The sequence below is a fragment of the Megalopta genalis genome, chromosome 9 (genome assembly GCF_051020955.1).
Source record: "Megalopta genalis isolate 19385.01 chromosome 9, iyMegGena1_principal, whole genome shotgun sequence".
NCBI classification, from domain to species: Eukaryota; Metazoa; Arthropoda; class Insecta; order Hymenoptera; family Halictidae; genus Megalopta; species Megalopta genalis.
The window spans coordinates 19,261,766-19,277,200 of NC_135021.1; the positions used below are offsets into that span (position 1 = coordinate 19,261,766).

The 15,435-nt window shown below is 40.9% G+C and overlaps 1 protein-coding gene and 1 long non-coding RNA gene across 11 annotated transcripts in view; one reads left to right on the forward strand and one right to left on the reverse strand.

Moving 5' to 3' along the window:
- Window positions 1–15,435, reverse strand: part of sick (sickie) — a 277,051-nt gene that overhangs the window by 191,322 nt on the left and 70,294 nt on the right. The window contains exon 1 of one of the 8 annotated variants that reach the window (XM_076524458.1): window positions 14,107–14,820. The exons of the other annotated variants lie outside the window; for them this stretch is intronic. The gene's annotated coding sequence lies outside the window, so the exon portion shown is untranslated. Of the gene's footprint in view, window positions 1–14,106; window positions 14,821–15,435 lie in introns of those variants that run through there. 8 annotated transcript variants of the gene reach the window in all.
- Window positions 1–15,435, forward strand: part of LOC117224643 (uncharacterized) — a 105,462-nt gene that overhangs the window by 19,290 nt on the left and 70,737 nt on the right. Inside the window, exon 3 of one of the 3 annotated variants that reach the window (XR_013034102.1) lies at window positions 11,644–12,002. The exons of the other annotated variants lie outside the window; for them this stretch is intronic. This is a non-coding gene — a long non-coding RNA (uncharacterized LOC117224643). Of the gene's footprint in view, window positions 1–11,643; window positions 12,003–15,435 lie in introns of those variants that run through there. 3 annotated transcript variants of the gene reach the window in all.

Consider the following 15,435-nt stretch of genomic DNA (forward strand, 5'->3'; position numbering starts at 1 on the left):
CGAGCCGCGAGGATCGAATAATCGTATCACCTTTCCCGAAATTGTCCATTTTCGTTTGTAGAAATTGTATGGAAACATCGTTGCGGAACGCAGTTCGGAAAACAGAGTGTTCGAAGAACAGCGATGGGGATTCGTATGCGGAGAGCTCTGCCGTACTTTAATTCGCTCGGACGAATTGCGAGATTCATGAACCGTTATAAAGTTAAGTAATTTCGAAGTTTGTTTCTACCGTATGCGTAAACGGGAATTAAAACGGAATTACAGCGACGCGACGGGGCGCCGCATCCGGGGACAACTTCTAATCTTGTTTCCTGGTCGTACAAAAAGCCGATAGAACGATTAATTTTAGAGATGGCTCGTGCCTTCGGGGATTTCCTCGGTGTTAAACAGCCATCGCATTTATCTGTCGGATATAGACCGGCTTTTCTTGTCACGGGCCATGTGCTCCTTCGACTCGTCGTTGCATTCGGGCTTCGCTTCGTAATTATCGCGGGAGCAAGGAAGCGAAAAGGTTGCGGGAAACGGAACAGAGGGGAGAACAGAAAGCGATCCTACCTATTTTATTTCTATAAATGGAACACCGATACGAAAGATCGACTCGAACGGAGCCGTTAAAATCCGCTGATAATTATTACATTCGTTTGGAGAAAGAAAAATTTAAGAACTGTTCAGAGCTGGGTTATGCTTGTAAAGAAAACATTCGAAATATCATTTTAAATGGTAGATTCTTCGCGATTCGAATAAAATGGTACCTCGAGCGAGAATTTCGATTACATATCGAAAGCAGCACGCGAGTACGCTCGAATCGATTAGGCGAACGAAAAGAAGCAAATTACGTCGCGAACACGGTACATACGTACACTCATATACGAAAGTATTCGAACGCTTACGTTTCTAACATTCAATTAATAAAATAATAGCCCCAAACTAATACAGATCCATCATTATGTTTTATAGTCGGTCGTAGATTATTACTTCGAAAAAAGCGTTAAAACAAAATATTACTGAAATATGGCAATCGATAGATGCAAATGTTACTTCTAAGTTGGTCCACTCGATGGAAAACAGACTTAGGGCTGTTATAAAAGCAAAAGGTGGATCGACTTCCTATTAAAACCTTTAATCGTTCAATTTAAATAACTATTAATTGTTTCGTTCGAATACTTTTGCGATCCATTTCTGGTACGTGTTTACGATCAATGTACTGTAAAAACGCTATATATTGTTGAATTATTTTCTAATTTTGCATACGCAGTCTTAAGACCCATCTCTTGTTATATGTGTCATATTATATCGCGAATGCTTCGGTTTAACACATATATTTTATCAATTGAATGTTAGAAACGTAAGTGTTCGAATACTTTCGTGTATGAGTGTATGTAGTTCCTTGCCGATGCGCTATAGCGCGTTGGAATCAGGCTAAGTTTCTTCAAAGTCTATGCCAGACTATCGCGCGTGAGTAGCATACGGGCGATACGGAGATTCCTGACAAGCCTAACCCGATTTCATTAGAGAACTTCGGCGTCCCGGCGTCGTTAAATTTTTTCGTTAATAAATAATCGCGTACGATCGACGGTATCTTGCGAAATGCGGAACGAAGCGTGCGCGATAACGTATTAGCGAGTTCCCGTTCAATTTCGTAGCGCGAAAATGCGTTTAACGACGAATACCGAGGAAAATTCGTTCAACGTGTTCATTTCAAATACAGAAATTTCAAGAAATCTCAGCTTTCACGCGCACAGCTTGTCTCTTAAAGTGCAACCGACCAGGCGTTCGATATAATTTATCGATGAAAATACTTTCTTGTATTTTATATTGTAGGATTTTATAGCCACAACGCCTGATTCGATAGAAATAAATTAAACGATCACGACTCGAGCACGAATGCCATGGTTAAATTCTAAATTCGAAGTCCTTGTTTAAGAGTAAAAATTTCATGGAATTTCCGTTTTTTTCCAAATGACAGAGTGCGTGAAATAATTAATCAACCGGAAGGTATCGTTTGGTGCTTCAACGCCGATAGAAAAAGTTCATTAAAAATGGAATCGGCGTGCAATTTTAAATTGCGTCTAGCTCAACAATTCGCGATGCGTCAGAGCAGCAAAAATTCATCGCTCACGGTAATGGTAGTTCCACGAGCGTTACTTTACGCGTAATTTCGCCGTATCGTGAAGGCTCGTGGCATGAATTATCGCGTTAATAAAAATAGTCGATTCGATACGTTCGCAATTGTTCCACGGTATGCGCGATTTAAAATTCTTCGAATTTAATACAGCTTAAATTCAGCTTGTCAAAGTTATATATGTATTTATATGTTTCTCTGAAAGAATCGCTTTATAAAAAGTATTTTATCTACATCGTGTAAGAAGGTTTAAAAGTAAACAGCACTTTAACTAATTAATTATTTACCTTTGTAACAATTTTCTGTATCTTTTGTGTGTTCATCTGATTACGTGTCCGTTCGTTTATAATATTTATTATTATAATATATATATATATATATATATATATATATATATATATATTATTATATATATATATATTATTATATTATTATATTATATAATAATGTAATATAATAATATATATATATTTAACTTTTTGACTTGTCGAAATACTACGTACAAAAAAAATGCTCGCGATAATTAATATTAAACGTTGTCGAGCAATTTATCAATGCATTTGTACGCGTCGATTTATCTCGCGGCCGATAAAATCATGGAATTGCTTCGCGATATTTTACAATTATGGAAAGAGAGCGGCGGCCTTAAATGGTTTCTTTCGTTGTAATTTAGCTGTCGCTGCAAATTCAGGTTTTTATATTAACAATGATCGTATTACGAAATAAAATCGTGTTCTGGTGAAATCCAAGGCCGTGTTTGCGAAAGATATCATTAAGTTACTCGCGCACGACTTCTTTCGCGATTACAACCGCGAGTGTTGCTTTACACGACCGGATGGTCTAATATGTTTTTACGAAGCCTGCTCCAATTCTGCTTCGGAGCTGCATCGAGCAACAACGATATTCGGGGGCGCCTCTTTTTAAGGGGGTCTTCTAGTATGAGATACGTATATTACACGTGTGTCCATCTATGCGCGCGTTTAGCATACACGCGACTATACATATATACATATATACATATATACTATACATATATATTATAATGTATATAAAATTTATACGTATAAATTTTGAACGCGCGTCGGACCGAAAAATTTCAAAGCGTAAATTCTTTCGCGCGTTGAATCACGTTCCGAGAAAACGTACACGCGTGTGCACACATCGAAGAGGCAACGATCGTTTAATTTAAATGAAAGATCGCGTTGACAGAGAAACGCTTCTCTTCGTGTATCTTCGAAGAACAAAGGAAGCAACGCGCGCCATGATATATAATATGAAACGTCGCTTGCGATAATTTTAATTTGACGCCTACACGGTCGCGCGCGTCTCACTCGGCACGAACGGTGTTACAACGGTATTAGCATGTAAGAACGACGATCGCTTCTATGAAACGTAGGAGCCATTGTGTCTCTGATGTAATAAGGGCTTCGTTAGCGAATCAGCTATTCGTTTAGTCGACGCTTACGCGTTGGCGGCTAATGGATCGAAAATTAATGACCAAGTTAAATAAGAATCGATCGCGTCGTTCTTATAGCGCCAGAGGAGTCGCGACAATGGAAACCTAATATTTCTTTATTCTACCATTGTTTGCTTTGCCATCGTTATGGACGTAGTATAATCTGCTGCAATATGTCGACGTTACACGTCGTTCAACATTCGCGATTCAATCGCACGGGCAAAACATGAGCCGTTTATTTCGAAAGTGGCATAAGTCACTTTGTTCTTTTTAAGTCGATATATTTAAGGGTTTGCGTTTGAACACGTTTCCAAAAAATATGGATGCTAACTTTCGAGAAGATTTACTTGTATTTGTTACTCAGGACACTGATATTTTTCTCAATATAAATAATTTCGTGTAAACATTAAAACGGCTCACATGTCGGCGCTCCGTAGTTCCATTCCAAAAATTAATCGCTTCGTTACTCGCGCGTAATTGTTAGCCAATTGTGTATATATATACAATATGTTAGGCTGAACAGATGTTATAATCAACGAATTCGATAATAAACCGAAATTGCTCCAGCATGCCGCGCTATGCGGACGTTCCAAACGGCTGGAACGCCAATTTTACTTTTTTTGTTAATTTTTGTTCCATTTCAAAGTTTATTTCGAATGCTTGAATCTCGTGTTTCTCGAATTTCCTGCAGATCGACTCATCTCGTTCGGAACATTTACGAAAAATCGTGACGACAGTTACGTGGAACACCCTGTATACTATCCCGTGGAAAGTATCGATGTTTGTTGCGCGATTACAGTTCCTTCGCAATCGTGCATCGGCTAACTTCACCTTCCCGGCGCGATCCGCCCAGTTGGTACAAAGGCTCGGCGGGAATCAATCTACGAGATGGAAGCGAGGAGAAGCGTCTTTAATGATCCGCACGACCCCGAGCAATTTGCGGAATGTGCATAACGATGATGACGCAATCGTTGAAAAAAATGGCAGCGAGACCAAAAAAAAAGAAAGAAAAAGAAAAAAGGGACTTCGCGCGGCGACTAATAAATTATTAGCTCGAGCCTGTTTGGGCCTGCTGGAGCGGTCGCGTCCCTTTGGCGGGTCTTTCCGGAGCGACCGATCACTTCGAAAGTGTGCAAATTACTCGCAGCAAATTTTCAATTACTTACAGCCCACGTTTTCCACGGTCGACCGAACGACGGCGCAAATACAAATGACCGATTTCCCTCCGAAATAATGAAACGACACAGTAACGAAATAACGAGGCGCACGAAATTACCGCGATTCGTTCGATTGTCCACGATCGAGGTTTAAACGTATCGTCTGACCCTATTATCGTCGCTGCGGTCGCACACGTGCAGCCTAAAAGCCGCCCGATTCGCGGCAGATATGCACAGTGCATATTATATGCGCGCGTATTACGATTGTTTCTACAGCGAAAGTACGTAACCAGCCGTTGAATCATGCCCGCCGCAGCTTTCCAAGCGCGGATTACATTTTCGTACTTTAATCGAGGAGAGTGGCGGTAAATAATTTTGTCGAGTTCCCTGGAATCGTTTGTTATTTTCCGTATTCTTTTGCTTGGCCATCCTCTCGTTTATTCTATCTCTTGTGTTTCTTCATCGTACTGCCGCTTGCTATATTTGTTGCGCGCTTGTTCTATTTCTCGCGCATTTGTCCTATTTCTTGCGCATTTATTCTATTTCTTGTATACCATACTGGTGCCGAAGATTCCTACACTTTTTTCAAACAGCTTATCGTCGAACTTCGACTACGAAAGAATACGAATATCCGATGAAAATCGATCTCCCGGATATACAGCAAGAATTAATTAATTAATTAAAACTCGAGCAACGGCTCGAGGAGCGAAAGAAATGCTAGAATAAGAAAATGTTATAGGTCATTTCTTAATATTTTGTGTCATATAATTAATATATATATATATATATATTCTACAAGAGTCGATACGCGGCACAATTATCGTATCAATTTGTATTCTTAAGACTTTAAAAATGTCGTAAATAATAATGCTTACAAGAGATACTTTTCATCATATTTTCTCCTTTTCGACCAGTTTACCGGGTGCTGAACAGTTTTTCATACGCCCATAAAATCCGAGGACATTTATGCGACAGCATTTAAATTACGTACTCCGTATATTACATACGATTGGACATTTATAGCTAACTTTATCGAGTTCTACACCTTCGCTAAATTATTGGCCTCGTGGTTTAGATAATCGTGTGCCCGCGTAGCATACGACGCGACGATGCCCGATAAACCGCACGTTCGTCACCGCACGCTATTTCCATTCAATTTAGAATGATTATATTTATATTTAGAATGATTCTAGCGTAACAATCTTGTGTCGACAACCTCGAACGTACTCCTGAACAAGTCTGGGGAAAAGTAGAAAATTTAACCCCTCGTTTCGCGCTTGTACAATAATTTTGGGACAGCCTGTACACATATTGGTATCTCCTGGTGCAGTACAAAATTTGGCGAATAAACTTTTTCCGGAATAATTGTCGCATATGGACGTTCTTTGCTCCTTTCGGTAGCTATAAATCCTTAAAGTCCCGAATCAATTTTTGTGGACACCTTTGAACAACCTACCCTCGCGAGAATAGATCGATTTGTACAGTGAAATGCGAGCCAGCGCGATACTGCACTGCAGGCCCCCCAGAAAACGCGTTAAAGCGACCCCTCGTTGCTCTCTCGGCAGACCATATTGAACCGATTTTTCACCTCGGCAAACTGTAATCTCGTACAGTATTTTTCCAGGTTTCGGGGCACGCGTAAGCGAGCGACGACGATATATCAGGCGCGAGGACGGCAACGGCGCGGACGCGATGCACCCTGTTAACGAGATACTAATTTGTTCGTAACACGGTGTAGAAGTACGTTTTCGTTGAAAACGGCGGACGAGGGACGGGGATGGGATCCTGCGATCACGCATCGCCGCACGCGGCCGCTGTAATTCGCGTACGCGCACTCGCCCGCGAAATACCGTCAGCCGATGCATCGTGCTCCGACCAATTACGCGTACGCCCCTTCTCGCCGAGGACCTGCCGAAAAATTTGCGACCGGCCAAACCGACAAATTTCAATGAGAGCGCGAACGCTCCGACGCGTACAGTGGGTCAAAAAAGTACCGCACCTTTGGAAAGTCGATTATCCAATTCTCTAGTAGCTCACTCGCTCATCGTTCGAACCAGATAATCGTCTTCGTACGCATTGTTTCACACTTCTTTTGTCTTCGCATCGATTTACAACAGTCTACAGGATGTCCCAAAAATGTCTCGCAATCCGGAAATGGCGGGTTCCTCGGATCGTTTGAAGCAACTTCTCCCTTTACAAAAATGTTCTCCGAGGCACCGTTAACGAGTTATCAACGAAAAACAGTGACCAATAAGAATCGAGTACGGCTGACGCGAGGCGGCCCAGCCAACCAGCGCGCGAAGCCCAGTTCCGCTCATTGGCTCGATCGCCACGCGCCAGCCGAGCTCGCCTCTCATTGGTCACTGTTTTTCGTTAATAATTCGTTAACGGTGCCTCGGAGAGCATTTTTGTAAAGGAAAAAGTTGCTTCGAATGGCCCGAGGAACCCGCCACTTTCGGATTGCGAGACATTTTTGGGACATCCTGTACAGTACATATCAGACTCTGCCGTCCAGAGAAATAGCCTTTAGCTTATATTAACAGCGGAGAATCGTTCCATAGACGATGAAATAGATTCTCTCTCGTTATTTCGATTTTTCTAAAATAATCTGCGAAAATAGAAATTCGCACAACGATCCGCAGTCTATTTACAACATTCGAGACATTTTGGCACATACCTGAATCGGCATTTCAAATATTTTTGTTGTACGACTTTTCAAAGTATGCGATGCGTAATCTATCCATTTTTATGTAAACTGGGAGATCGTCGATGTCGCCCAGTGGTCGCGAACACGTGAAAATGCGGCCAGTTGAATCGTTGGAATTCAACGTACGGACACTTTTTGGAGCAACTGTATTTGCACGCGGCGAGGGAACGCACCGAAATGTCATCATCGAGTCACCGAGTTTAATGAAAATTCGCTGGCAAGTAGTTTCCGCAAATATATTTGACGCGTTTTTTTTGCTTGCCGTCGTCCGCGACGAGGGTGGAAAAATGCATTCGGGTAAACGGTGTGGCGAAAATGTTGGAATTAGACGAGCGTTTGCGTATTGGAACAGCGATTTTATAGTCAGGAAATTAATCGTGCAATTAGATTTCAGAATATTATATATTATATATTATTATATATTATTATATATTATTATATATTATTATTATTATTATTATTTTATATTATTATATATTATATATTCAGAATATTATATATAGCTCTTGCAACCTTCGAGACCGTGCAACTTTTATGTTTAACAATTTAACCTACGAAGTATGGCTGAAAAGTTATTCGATGTGGAAAAGTTCCGTGCGATGAAGAAGATGATGAAAAGTTTTCGATTATATCGAACACGGCGGTTGTTCCTCGAGGACTTCGGAAACCGAAAGCCATTTATGTCGCGAGCTAACTATTTCCCGTTCGAGATCGCCGGAAACGTTGACGGCTCGTTCCGACGCGTTCGTTCTTTCCGAAGGCCACCTTTTTCCAACACGAACAATAGCACCGCCGCAACTTCCATCCCAGAGCGATCGCTATCCGTTTCCTAATTCCATCGATGACACGAAGAAAATCAACTATTTGCAGTAATTTCGATGCGTCTCTGATAAATACATTAGCACTTTGCTCCGCGTTCACAGCATGGCACTCTGTTTGGGAACGTAAATGACACGTGCAAACGTAGGAACTTGTAATGTTTGCGAATAGATGAAACTAGAAACTTCGCTCCGACAGAAAAGTTTCGGCGTCTTAATGCAAACATACGCTCTTGCAGCAGCGCTGAGAAAATTAGAAAAATAAAGAAAAATGTGCGTTTACTCGACGGATCTGTACCGTGTGCCAAGCGGCGGTATAAAACGCGATGGCATATAAGAAGCCGTTTTTATAACGCCAACGATTAAATTTGCCGGAGGGTAGTTGATGGTATGGGGATGCTTCTCTTGGTACGGTGTTGGCACTTTAGTCCCAATCGATGGAATAACGAATGCCGACAAGTACATCGATATAATAAGTGAAAATTTAGAAGAGACTGTCGTAAAAATGGGACTCGACGAAGATTTTGTTTCGGTTCGGGATGATGATCCGAAACATACAGCGAAGAAAACCAACAAAATTTTCGAGGATTCTCGCATTAACCTACTTGAGTGGCCGGCACAGAGTTCAGATTTAAATTTAATAGAAAACTTACGGAGTGAATTGGACTCGAAGGGGTGCCATTGGACAAACGGAATAACAAGATCGACCGTTTTCAAAGTTTACAGTCAGCATTTGAAGCAATTAGCAATGATTACGTCGAAAACCTAATAAACAGTTTTCCACGACGTTTAGAAGCGGTAATTCAAGCAAACGGGGGGCATACTAAATATTAATCTTGCGCTTTGTTAGATGTCCACTCATTTTTGTCCCCGAGAAATTTGCTAACTTTGCCGTTAAGCACGATTTCTGTGTGCAAAAGTATAAACATTAACTTGAGTTTTGCACAAAATGTTCTACGTACCATAAGGATATGTAATATACAAAACTTGCGTGTACAGTAATAATACTGGTTCGACTAAATTTTATTTATAAACATTTCCACTGTCCGTCCACTGAATTTTGTCCGCAACTGTATGTATTTGGGAGCGACGTCAGATTTCACACAGGGAAGCCGACTCTAGAGAAATTTAGCTTCATCGGCGTACGTATCGTGATTCTTTGATCCCGGGCGGATCTCACGCGATATTAAATCCTTGGAACGACGGAAGTGGATTCGCTTATGTAAGGTCGTACAAGTGCGACAGGTATGCGAGAGTCCTTCGACAGGCGAACGCGAACACGTGGATTACACGGACGAGCAACTCGCGCAGGAGACACGGTTCATGACTGACATATGCGAAACGCGCTGCACACTCGCCGGTTGTGCAATTCATTTTACGTTCGCTCTAAGAGGCTATTCGACGGTACTAAATAGCGACCGCGCATTCCGCCAGCAGAGTTACCAACGTCGAATTACGCGGTTTCGGAATTGTCGATACCCGAGACCGCCAAAGTAAAACCATTAAGTCGCGATAACGTAGTAAACCGATGGATTTGGCTTCCGTTAGCGGTTTCGCGATTCGCTTCGTTTTACAGAGCTTGGCTATTCAAGGTTAAATTGGGTAAGCGCGTAAACGGGCCAGGTGCGTTAAGCATTTATCGTACATGCATAGGTGTACGTATGTATATACGCGCGTAAAGATGGCTCGCATTATTTTAACGTTTCAACGACGATTTACTTAGCCCGCTAATTCTGAAAGAGAACCGCTCGTTGAGTATATCCAGACTGCGAATCTTTGCGCGACATAAAAATTGTTCGCATCGGTTGCGGGACACAGGATCCAAGCGCTAGCTTTTTTTATTTCGTTAACAATTTTAATACTTATATTAATTTATTAATATAAGTATATTATATATACATATATTTATTATTATTATATTATATAATATTCTATTCTATTCTATTATATATTATTATAATTATATAATTATACTTTACTATTATTATATTATATAATATTATATTATACTATAATATAATACATGTAATATTATATTATATTATTATATTAATTTTCGCGCTGTTTTAAATTGCACCTACTTATTCTCCCCATAAACGCTGCAAAGATCTGCAGTCCGGTTGCAACGGTCGTGTCGGTAGCTCCATCGCCTCGACACGGAGATTTCAATTGAAATTAAAGTCTCGACAACGCTAATTACCTCTATCACGAGTGGAATTAAAATTGAGCCAGCAGCTCGATGAAGCGGACCGTGCACTTTCCCGACAGTCAACTGTTGCACACGCGATCGTGTCGGATCTGCCTAAGGTCGAGGCAGCGAACTTCGTTAAGCGTTATCCTCGTACGAGACGTTGCCGTCGTTTACGCCGACCAATGCTGTTATTTGGTTTGCAACGTGTTATTCTTTAAATTATTTTTTCCATTCGTTTTCCTTATTGCAGAAATTACTCGTACGAGTTGTAAACGAGGCGCGTTACGTATAAAGAGAAAAATTATTCCGTTTCTTAAACGTTTATTTTATTTATACACTTTCTATCGTAAGGAAAGACTTAATCATTGTGACATTCGATTAAAAAAGACTCTGATTCGATTTTATCGTAACCCGATTGCAAGAAAAACTTCAAATGTTTGCCTTTTATTTATTTTTACAACGAGCTTACCGTAACAAATAGCTAGGTTGTATTACGATGAAACCGCACAAATAATATAATAATAATATAATAATAATAAGAAAATAATAAAATATAATAATAATAATAATAATATTTTAATATAATTTATTATTTATAATTATATTAGTAATTAGAATAACACAAAATGGAGGGAAAGATTTACCTTTTAGCGGAGTAAGAATACGCGCGTCTGCGTCCAGTTCGACCGACTCTACGGAAACCGCTCCAATTCCGCATCGCGGCGATAGTATTTCTGAAGATCAATGTTTATTTCGAACCGCTGGTTCCACAGAAACGGTTCCTGAATCACCGGAGTCTAATTCTCCAATGACAAGAGAGGTCCACGGTTTATAAACGTTCCGTGCCAAAACAATTGCACCGCACGGAATATATTTCCGACCGAAAATGAGAACGTGCGACGGCAAATTTTGCACGCTTATGACAAGCACCAGCACAGCTCGAATTCGAAACATTTGCAGAGTTTAAAAATACTATCGTATCATGTTAAATTCGTTAAAAAATTGTTGAGAAAATAAATGAATGCTTACGAAGCTTCTACATTTTGCAACTCTCTATTGGGTTGGCAACTAAGTAATTGCCGATTTCAGTTACAGATGTCTCTCGCTCCCATTTTTATGATATCCGTAAATGTTGTATTATAAAATTATTATTATTATTATTATGTTATTTTTTATTATCCGTGAATGTTAGCAACTGGACAAATTGACTGCAGCGGTCAAGGAAAAGCGAGCAGAATTGGTCGATCGTAAAGGTGTCATTTTCCAGCAGGAACAATGCTAGGCCGCACACGTCTTTGTCCACTCGGCAAAAATTCATGGATATTGCTTGGGAATCGATGTTACACCCGCCATATAGCCCTGATCTCGCGCCATCGGATCACCACTTATTTCGATCCCTGGACAACTCCCTTCGTGGTAAAACTTTTAATGACGACGACGCTGTAAAATCTCGCTTAACTCAGTTTTCGGCCGAAAAGGATCAGACTTTCCACGAGCGTGGAATTTTCAATTTGTCAGAGAGACGGCAAAAGGTCATCGAACAAAATGGAAAATACATTACAGATTAAACTTCGTTTCAAGTAAAAAAGAATTTTTTATTTCGTTGAACAAATCGGCAATTACTTAGTTGCCAACCCAATATTTTGCATAAAAATCAACAGTCTATATATCGGATTCTGTGATTCACCGATGTGAGATCGCGCGTTACAATCGACCCGATAAAACGGATAAAATTATAATTTTCAGCTGGCGTGTTTGAAACGTTCTCTCTCTCTCTCTCTCTCTCCGCGATTACCAAGACTATCGTGGCCGGATCTCGTTAAGGAGTAGCCATCAAGGGTATTTGTCGTCGTCGTGGCCGTAACCAATTCATTGTCGCTTCACCGAGATTGTAGTGAAAATATCGCCTCCACTTACCATGCCTATTTATAAACCTTCTTAAGAAGATTCTCGGACCTTTCGTACGATTCTTTCTTTCTCTTTTACAGCGATAACTTTGCCACCGTGGCCGGGGATAACCGAGATCGCTGGACAATTCGGTGACAGTTTCTCGAATATGGCAATGGTCCGTAAGATCCAAACGGATTCGCGACAAATCTAACGATCGAGTATCTAAGTTGGGGACGGGATCGAGTTCGATACAGTATACTTACGAATTCGAGGCAATTTCAATAATCGTAGTTATCGCATTAATTTTTCCATCGGATAGGGCGAGAGTCCGAATCACCGAGGTTGTCCGGAATGCCGTCGCTCGCATTCATTTTAACGATAATCGCGACGATACGACAAGGAATTATAAACGAGAAAATTTTAATTCACCATTTAATCATTTACTAATGGAATAAAACTATTCGAGTAATCCATTAGATTATTGCAAGTTCTAATAAAATTATGAAAAGGTACCGGTTGTATGTTTCAGTCGCGAACGATACTTTTCGCTCATCAATTACGGTTAAGGAATCGAATTCGTATAGGAGAGACGCTCAAATTTCCATGCCTTTTCATACTTTCGTGTATGAGTGTATGGTCGCGCGTAATAATACTCCACTTTTATTCGCGTTTCCAGCGACAAGACGTATTAACCTAACAGCCTTAATACCTCCAAGTGGGCATTAATTTGTGCTTCTTAACACGTTGAATGCGTCGCGTAGGACACCGGTACCACGAATCTCATTTGCCAGAAAGTAAAACTTGTCGACCGGAACTTCTTTTTGGCTCGGAGATCGATATAAAAATATACGAAACGTTTTTATCGTCGATAATCGTGTTCCTTTTTCTCAAACCGGTTGCACTTAGAATTTTGTAATAATACACAGCTACGAGCGTTAACGGTCTCACGGACGGTACAAGGTTTCACGAAGAGATAAACAGAAAATATTTTCTGAAAAGGCGCCGTGATTTACGAGGAAGGTCGGTCATCGCATTTTTGTCATCGTGTTTTATCTTCTGTTTGTACCGCGAAGGAAAGGTTTCCATTCGTCTTTCTCGGCCCGTCAAAAATATTAGAATCGTAACTCGAACGTTGGACCACCTTCTGTCACGTGTCGTCATTTATATTACAGAAGATTACAAGGAGCCAGGTTCGTTATTTTTCATTGTACCAGCACCTTCTGCAACGGAGTTTCATTTATCTTCGCGCATCGTCGAAGAGTCGTCGAGCCACGGCGTAAAACTACGTCGAACGATCGCGCGCACAGATTCGGTTTTCATCGAACAATTCCTTCCGCGATAATAATTTTTACGAAAACATACGTAGATCGTCGACCAACGATTTGCTCGCGGTTCGTCAAGTTTTATAGTTTCCTAAAAAATAATCGACCAACAATTTGCTTATAATTCTTTCGAGATGCAGGCGTAAAGCGAAACGTTTATATATAACGTATTTATTAACGTATTTATTAACGTTGTTATTATATAACAATATTATCGATTAGTTATTAGAACGTTATTCGAGTTGCTCGAATTATTGGAGTTTTTAATTAATTTGGATTATGGAGTTATTAATTTGGATTATTTGGAGTTTTATTAATTTGGAAATTTTTAATTAAGTTATCCGCGACAGTAGAATATGCGAACAATTTTTCCGTCGGTTGTCATTTAACATCGCTATCGAAGCGTAGATTTAATTATCGAGATAGAAAATTCGGACTGGTACCGTTTAATTTATCGTTCCATTTGGTAATCCAAAACTCTCCAGCCCGCGGGACGTCTCATCCGTGTCACGTGTTCACCGATACACCAGCTTCGAAAATATAACGCTGGAAACTGTTGCATCCGCAGGAACAGACCACCTCTGCTCGTACACTACCGATGACTGATACAGACCACGGATAGAGGCAGACCCGTAACACTTCCGTATTTTCGCTGCTACATCTTAATAAACACTCCGCGTTATCGATTCAAGTAACGCGAGACGATCGATCGCCGGCGTTAAACAAATTTCTCGATATTTTCATTCGCGCGTGTTCACCGTTCCGAAAAGTCCCGCCGACGCGAAGTAATTCGTTCGACGATACTTCCAACTTAATGTTCATAATAACAACAACGGACGAGAGTTCGCGCGCGACCGTAGGGCTTCTCGGTTCGTACGAGTCGCTCGCGCGAGTTAAAGAACGCGCGGAATCAGCGAATGTTCGAACATTGCGAGAACAGCGAAAAGAGACAACGGTTCGAAAAACTTTTGCATTGTTTCAATTTCCAGTCGAGAGACTTTTCGATCGCGTAGGCGAACACGCGATGGAATCGACGCAGCAGAAATTTTGTCGCGATCGGCGACAGCCGAAATCGGCGATAGCCGAATCGTATTTTCGCGGCAGAACGTTTCGAGCCGCGATCGACGCAGCATCCACACCACTGGATCACTCGTGAGACACTGACCGACGCGAGACAGAGAACGCAGACACGAGGTAGAGGTAAACTACACCGCAATTGGTCGGGTTGGGAGGTGCGGAAGAGTGTGCCGGCAGGGTGCAGAGAAAGAAAGAGAAGCTGGATAAAAGTGGCCTGGTGGGGAAGCAGGAACAACCAGGTAGTGGGAGTCGAGCAGCAGGCCCGTTGCTGGTCGCGCATCGGGCCCTTGAAACCAGGTATCCACGTGGCCGGTGCTCGTAGCACAGCGTCGGTCAGGACTTGGGCGCGTTTCAAATATCGTCTGTCACCGCTTCCGAAATAACATTCCCTGAAATTTGCATTTTCGTTAATGTAAAAGTTGCTTCGAACGACTCCCGTTTTCTGGAAGTATCAAAATTTTGGGACACCCTGTACAGGTATAAATTGATACCTCTCCCTGAATTTTACGCGTTGACAGGTGATATCGTAATAAAATTAAATTAATAATAATAAAATAAATAATTTATAGAATTAAATATATAATGAATATATTAATATATTACATAATAAAATTAATAAAAAATATAGATCGTCAATTTGTATAGAAAACTTTTCTTTTTGTATACGTTTTCGATGCGGGGGCACGGAAATTGGC